We start from the raw sequence: 6,783 nt of genomic DNA, 5'->3' as shown, positions 1-6,783 counted from the left end.
TTTCAGAGACTTTACTGTACTTGCTTGTTAAACTATTTCACAATAATCTAGGCTTTTTTGACCTACTCCCCTAAACATTGATGAACTCCTGTAAGCTAGCTACAAATCTTTCTCAGCACTGTGCAATATACCACTACAATTACATTACTTCTCAATGCCATATGTCTACTTTCCATTATTGTAGCAAATACCAGAGATAAGCTTACAAAGACAAAGCGTTTATTTTAACTCATAGTTATAGATAGTCCCACTATGCTAAATCAACCTCATTGCTTTGGGGATGGTGGTGAAGCAGGAGATAATGATGAAATCCTTCAGCTCTCGGCTCATGGACAGTAAACGTTATGAAAATGACTTCCAGAGCTGTTTTGGGTTGCATGAGACTTGCTCAGGAGACATCTGCAATGCCTGTGTGCTGCTTGTGAAAAGCTGGATCCAAATTGCCAGCTGGATCCAAAAAAAAAAAAAAAGAGTCATGTGGTAGATGCAAGGGCTGGACCTAATCTAAAGACAACACTGAAACGAAAGAAAGTGAAAACCCTATCTGGAAACAGGATGAAAGGTAACCAGATCAGTAAACTGCAGAAGGAATTTAAATGCCACAACTTGGATGCTCACAGCACCACCTCAAAGCGCCTCTCCAGCCCAGGAACCAGTCATCTGATGGCTCAAAACAGAGATGGCTTCCAGCTCTAACAGAACTCCATTTTGTTTTCCTTCTTAGAACTTATCTACTGGAAAAGACAGAAAATAGGTTGTGGGATCATCTGTAAGGGCCGTTTTGGGGAAGTCCTCATCGATATGAATCTGTTTAAGCCTTGATGCAGCAGTAAGAAAGCAGCTGCTGAGAATCCTGAGGAGCAGGGATGGGGCGCCTCTGCCCATCTCTACTCAGGAGTGGTGACTTAGGTTTACGTAGAAGGGAACAAAGAAACCCACAAAGCAACAGATTGACCCTCCTCTTTTTAACTTGGATACCTGCTATTCTGCCAAAAGATATTATTTTTAGAATAGTTTTTAATGGGTTACCCATACCCCCATCCAACAAACTCTGAAGCCACTTCTAACATACTGCAAGAAAAGAGTGTACATACTATTTAATATGATAAGTATTTCATAGGAAGGCTGAATGCTGCTGTAAAGTGCTCTTTGTCTTTTTTTAAAATCCCCTCTAATGAATGAGATTAGGGGGCTTCAGGGGACAGAGATGGGATTTGTTGTGTGATGAACCATAGGTAGCTTAGTCGTTTTTTGTGGAGAGACAGTGGTTGGGGCATTTTTAAATGACTGGCTACACTTGTTTTCCCTCATGATAATATGTCATAACTCAGTAGCATGACCTGCCCCTAGAGGTAGTTAAAAAATTTTTAAATGCTAAGGCATTGCCAAGCTTCTGATGATTTAGACCTGTACTACTGATTATTAAGCAGAACAGACTGAGAATTCTGCAAATAGCTTAAAGAAGGAAGCATTTTCTGAACACACAGAGAGTACTGTGTGTGAATCTTATAAAACAGAACTGGAGCTCCTTCTGGGGAAGGCAAGCCTGTGGGATGGGCAAGGTCCTATAGAGATAGTTACAAAGCATCACCACTTAGGATATAGCAGAGAACGTGCGGTTGTAAAGTACGTAACAGAATGTGTAAGTCCTGAGGATGCATGGAGCACAGTTGATGCTGCTTGGGGCACATTTCTTAGAGGGCTTGCACTGTGCAAATAATTGACGTTGTTGTTACACAACTGTCTGGGATTCTCTGAAATCCACACAAATCAGTTCTAGCTCTGGATTGCCTCAGTTGACCTTTGGAGGTTTTATCTATAGAGTAGCTCTTTGCCTTCTCATAACTTTATTAGGGTTTTGTTGCTGTATTGTTCCCCCCACCCACTATTTAAAGTTGATTAGAAGTAAAGCATTGTGTGTTGAGGCTGAGTTGGTTGGTTGGGTTGGCTTCTTGGAGTTGGGCTGAATGGAGCTCCTCACATCAAGATCTCAGTGAGGGCTTCTCAGTAGAGCCCTGTGGAAGTTGTCTGATGGCCTCTTCTCAAAGTTCTGGAAAAACAATAGTGCCATTTCAGACCTCTCATAGAGGGAGAGATATGTGGTTGCCTTAGTATTCTTCACTCATGATTATTTTAAAAACTGGATTTTTAAAGTCTGTTAGACCATAGTTTGTGGCATCCTACAGTTGTGTAGTTTTATATTGTGTGTCTCCTCCTTTTGGGGAAAACTTACCTAGTACAAGACTCCACATGCACAGACTGCCCAATGAGTTTTCTTTTTCATTTCTCCACAGTCTTGGTATAGTACAAGGTCCAGCCATTACCATTCTCCTGTGTATCTTTGACATGGGATTTATTTTGTACATTCTGGCTACAGTATTGGTGGTAGAATATACTTTTGATGGATCATCTCTACCTCTGCATTTATTTATTTATGTATTACTAGACCTCAAGCACAGTCTTCTCCCCCCCTCCACTCTCTGCCTGTAGGATACACTGTATGTAGTCATGCACTTTGTATTAATGTATTAGAAATCTACAGATCTGTTTTGTACTTTTATACTGTTGGATACTTATAATCAAAACTTTTACTCTAGGGTATTGAATAAATTTAGTCTTATTAGAAAAAAAAATATTGATGGAGCGTAAGTGCTCACTTTGACCTGGGAGACAAACTGAGAAAGAGGAAGACAACTATCCAGACCTGACAAATTCCTGGCAATGACTAGAAGGCATGTCTCTGTTGCCCACCTAACTTCTTAGTAATTTCATTACAACCCTACAAGACCAAATCTGGAACTGCCCCTCTAACACACTAATGATTGAAGACATTGTAGAGTCAAACTACAGCATCTTTAAAATGTCTCATCAAATGATCTACTTTTTCAACTCAGAAGCTTCTGAAAGGCACTGAGTTGATGTTTACTTTGAAGTCTTCTTGGTTACTTTTAAATGGTATTTGTTTCAGGGCCCTAAGAAAAAGTCATATGTGGTGTTTCTTCTATAAGGCAAAACTAAATGCATGTGGATGGGAAACTAGTAAAGGATATACTCCTTTGAAGATTGCTAGTTTTTAAAATTATCTCTAGGGCTAATACAATCTATTTCAACCACAAATCTACTTAGGGTTAGGCTACTGAGTGTGCTACCCTTTTGGCTAGTAGCTAGACCTGACTGATAGATTTGGCAATTCCCACAGGGGGGAGCTTGTATGAAAGGAATTACTAGCTTTGAAAACACAGCTATTAACCTTGAGCATCTTTAATCGCCCACCAATTAAGCATAAGCACCCTTAAGCTCCCAGTGATTAACCTTTATTACCCCTTGTTGCTCCCACAGGCTCTCCTACTTACTTAAAGACAAAACAGCAGAATGACAAACTGTAATAGTGTTAACCTTTTCATAGTGTTATTTTGGTTATGGTGAAGTAAAAAAAAAAAAATAAAAGTACTTTATATACTTTATTGACTTTGAAAACATGATGGTGGTCACAATGAAAAAAAAGTATCCAAAGTTGTCTAAAGTCTTTAAGTCAAAGGCTCTGAGCCAAACTTGATTCAGGGAAATCAGTCTCCTGGCTGAAGTATTGGGAAAGTAATACACTAAGAATGAGAAGATCTGGATGTTATATCCAATTATGCATGACTAGAACAACTGAAAAGTCATCAAAATTCTCTGGACCCTAATCTTCTCAGCTAGAAATTGAAGCTAGTTATTTTTTTTTCTTGTTTTGTTTACTCTTTCTTTCTTACCTTAGCCTGTATTTTGTTCACTGTTTTTTCTTTGTTTTGTTTTGTTTTAGATTGGTCTCCACCTGCTTGATCTCTATTCAGGGTTCTCTTTTGTGGGTTCTCAATCTCACTGATTACTATTTTTAAATTGACTCAGAAGGGAAACCAAAGACCATTTTATTAGACTTTGGGAGAAAAGCAACAGAGCAGGCAGCTGTACACCTTGCTAACTGCTAGGAGGAGGTTAGATAGATAGGAGAGAGGGAGAAACCTGTGTCTTTTGAGATAGGGTTCAAAAACCATGTTTGCTCAGCAATGGAGGTTGGCCAACAGCTGCAAGGGGGTGGGGATGGTAAGAAAGTCTTCAGAGATAGAGTGATAATGCCCAATGTCAGGGCAAGACTACTTAGGATTTTGGCCTATATCCAAAGAAGAGATAGGGAAAGTAAAAAGTTGTGCTTTTGCATTAGAACTCATAAAAGTGGGCAACTGTAAAGATATGTAGGAAATATCAAGTAGTGGCTTCTGGGGAAAATTGAGTATATTATCTCAGCTAGGAGATAAGGATTCTTCACAAATCCTTAGCATGTCTTAAGATGAATCAGCAATTCTAAAGTATGGTCTCCTGGGCAAAAGACTGACAAACACGTTGGAATTAACTCTTAAGGGAAGGGGCTATAGTAAAGAATGTTTGGGGCACTCTCAGAATGTCATGTCTCTATCCAGGGCTGGACATAGAACTCAAAATCCATTCTTTTGGCCAAGAGGAATTAGATTTCTCTTGCTAGGCTCAGATGTGTCCACCTATTGGTGTGGTATTTTAAATACTAAGAAAGGACAATTATTGTGCTCCTCTTTCTAGTGCTAATGGGGAAACAGTAGGTGGGTTCCAAAGCTGATTATAAGGGAGATCCTCTGTGGCCTCTAAGCCTGCTAAGGACTGTGTGGCTACTTAACAGGTTCATTTGAAACTCACCCTGGTCTAGCACAGAGCTCACAATCATACATCCTCAGCCTCCTTGGAATTGATGTTACACTCATACAACATCATGCCTAGCAATTGTGGTAGACAATCACTAACATTGATTCTAACTGTAACATTCTATGATTGTAATCTAGTTTTTTACAATGAATTATAGGAACTAATTCAAACAAGCAATTTTATTTAGTAATATAATTTGAAGACAGGTAAGCCTGATTACTCTCTCAATTACATTTGGACCAACATATGAACTGGTAAAAAATTCCAAGAAGCTAAAACACACATACTATGACAACAGAATAGTAGTCGAGATTGTGAGAATTTTAGACACACTCATGGGATTTCTAATAGAAATTCTGGTTTGCTACATGGTAAGGACTGGTAACAGGAAAGAAGTTTGTTAAGACTAAAATGATGATGTCTTGTGACTTTGAAAAGACAAATGTGGCATGAATAATATAAATTTTTACCTAATAACCTTGTTTTCAAAAGTAGGCAAGATGTATTTCATGCTAAGGAAAAGTGTTTACCATATTGATAAGAGTAACGGATTTTTAAGCTATTAAAAGCTAAAAGTAAAACCATTGAGAAACCATTTGGGAATGAAAGGATAAGTTTCCCCCTCTTAATAGCTCTTAACAATACAAAGATAATGTTAAATTACTCTGAAAAAAAAAAGAAATGTTGCTTTCTGTAATTAGGCTTGAGAGAAAAGTGTGAACAGTATATAGGAAGAAGCGAACTGGAACAAGGAGAGACAGATAAACCAATAAAGTAACCCCAAATAAACACTTCCAGGTATATTCAGATTATCTTCCAAAAAGCTTCCAAGTTTACTCAATACAGAAAGTATATCACTGATGGAGGATGTTGCTGTGAAACCAGGTGGGACAGAAACCTCCATCTTCCCATCTTCATGCAAAAAAATGAAGTTGGACCTTTATATTATACAGAAAAATTAACTCAAAATGTCTTCAAGACCAAAACAAAGGGCAGAAACTATAAAACTATGGGAAGAGCATAGAGGAGAGTCATAATAACCTTGAACTTGGCAGTGATTGCATGACAATAAAAGCAAATGTAAGGTACTATGGTCCCCAGCCTCTGTACCTGGCAGAATGCACTCAGGCAGTACTCTGTCAGTTAGGGTTCCATGACCTCTAGTCTGCATGCAGATGCAAAGGACTCCTTTAAAAGAAAGACCCCTGCTCACTTAAGCTCTTTTTCCCTCTCTCTTTCTTTATGTTCCCCTGGGGCAGACAGAACTTTTCCTGTTTCCCTCTTCTCTTCTGCCTTCTTTCTGTCTCTGGATCTTTCTGTCTCTTTAGTCTTTCCTTTCCCCTTTCCTTTTCTATGAAAACTTATCACTATTCTCTGTCTGCCTGGCATGTTTTTTCCCCACCTCGGTCAACCTCCCCTGCCATGGAATTTGCAGTTTCCCCTTGAGGTTTATCATAACAGCAAACACATAGGCAACAAAATCAAAAACTAAAATAAAAAATAAACAAATGGGGTTATATCAAACTATAAAATTTATGCACAGGAAAGAAAATCTACAGAGTGAAAATGCAATATACAGAATCAGGTAAACCACATTTAAATCATAAAGCTGAAAAAGACATTAATACTCAGCATATATAAAAAAACATTACAAGCTGGATGGTGGTGGCACACACCTTTAATCCCAGCAATTGGAAGGCAGAGGCAGGTGGATCTCTGTAAGTTCCAAACCAGACTGGTCTACAAGAGATAGTTCCAGGACAGCCTTCAAAGACACAGAGAAACCCTGTCTTGAAAACAAACAAAATAACAAAATAAAACAAAAAATATTACAACTCAGAAAAAAAAACAACCCAATTAAAAAGGCAAAGTAATTGAATAAACATTTCTTCAAAGAAATGTCCAGAAGTATATGAAAATATACTTAACATAATCCAACAAATATAAACTAAATTAATAAGATAGTGTCTCATTCAGCATAAGAAAAATGTAATCTATAAAGTACAAGAAAACATTTCTAAATAATATGTTAGATAAGTAGTAAACATCTCTGATGGATACTAATCATTC

At 38.0% G+C, this 6,783-nt stretch overlaps 1 pseudogene; it reads left to right on the top strand.

Annotated features, from left to right (window-relative positions):
• The first annotated feature begins 280 nt into the window (after positions 1-280).
• LOC127217661 (SIN3-HDAC complex-associated factor-like) lies at positions 281-926 on the top strand (annotated as a pseudogene).
• Positions 927-6,783: the final 5,857 nt, after the last annotated feature.

Source organism: Phodopus roborovskii, unplaced genomic scaffold (genome assembly GCF_943737965.1).
Source record: "Phodopus roborovskii unplaced genomic scaffold, PHOROB, whole genome shotgun sequence".
NCBI classification, from domain to species: domain Eukaryota; kingdom Metazoa; phylum Chordata; class Mammalia; order Rodentia; family Cricetidae; genus Phodopus; species Phodopus roborovskii.
The sequence above is the reverse complement of the archived record's forward strand: the minus strand, read 5'-3'. Positions and strand labels throughout refer to the sequence as shown.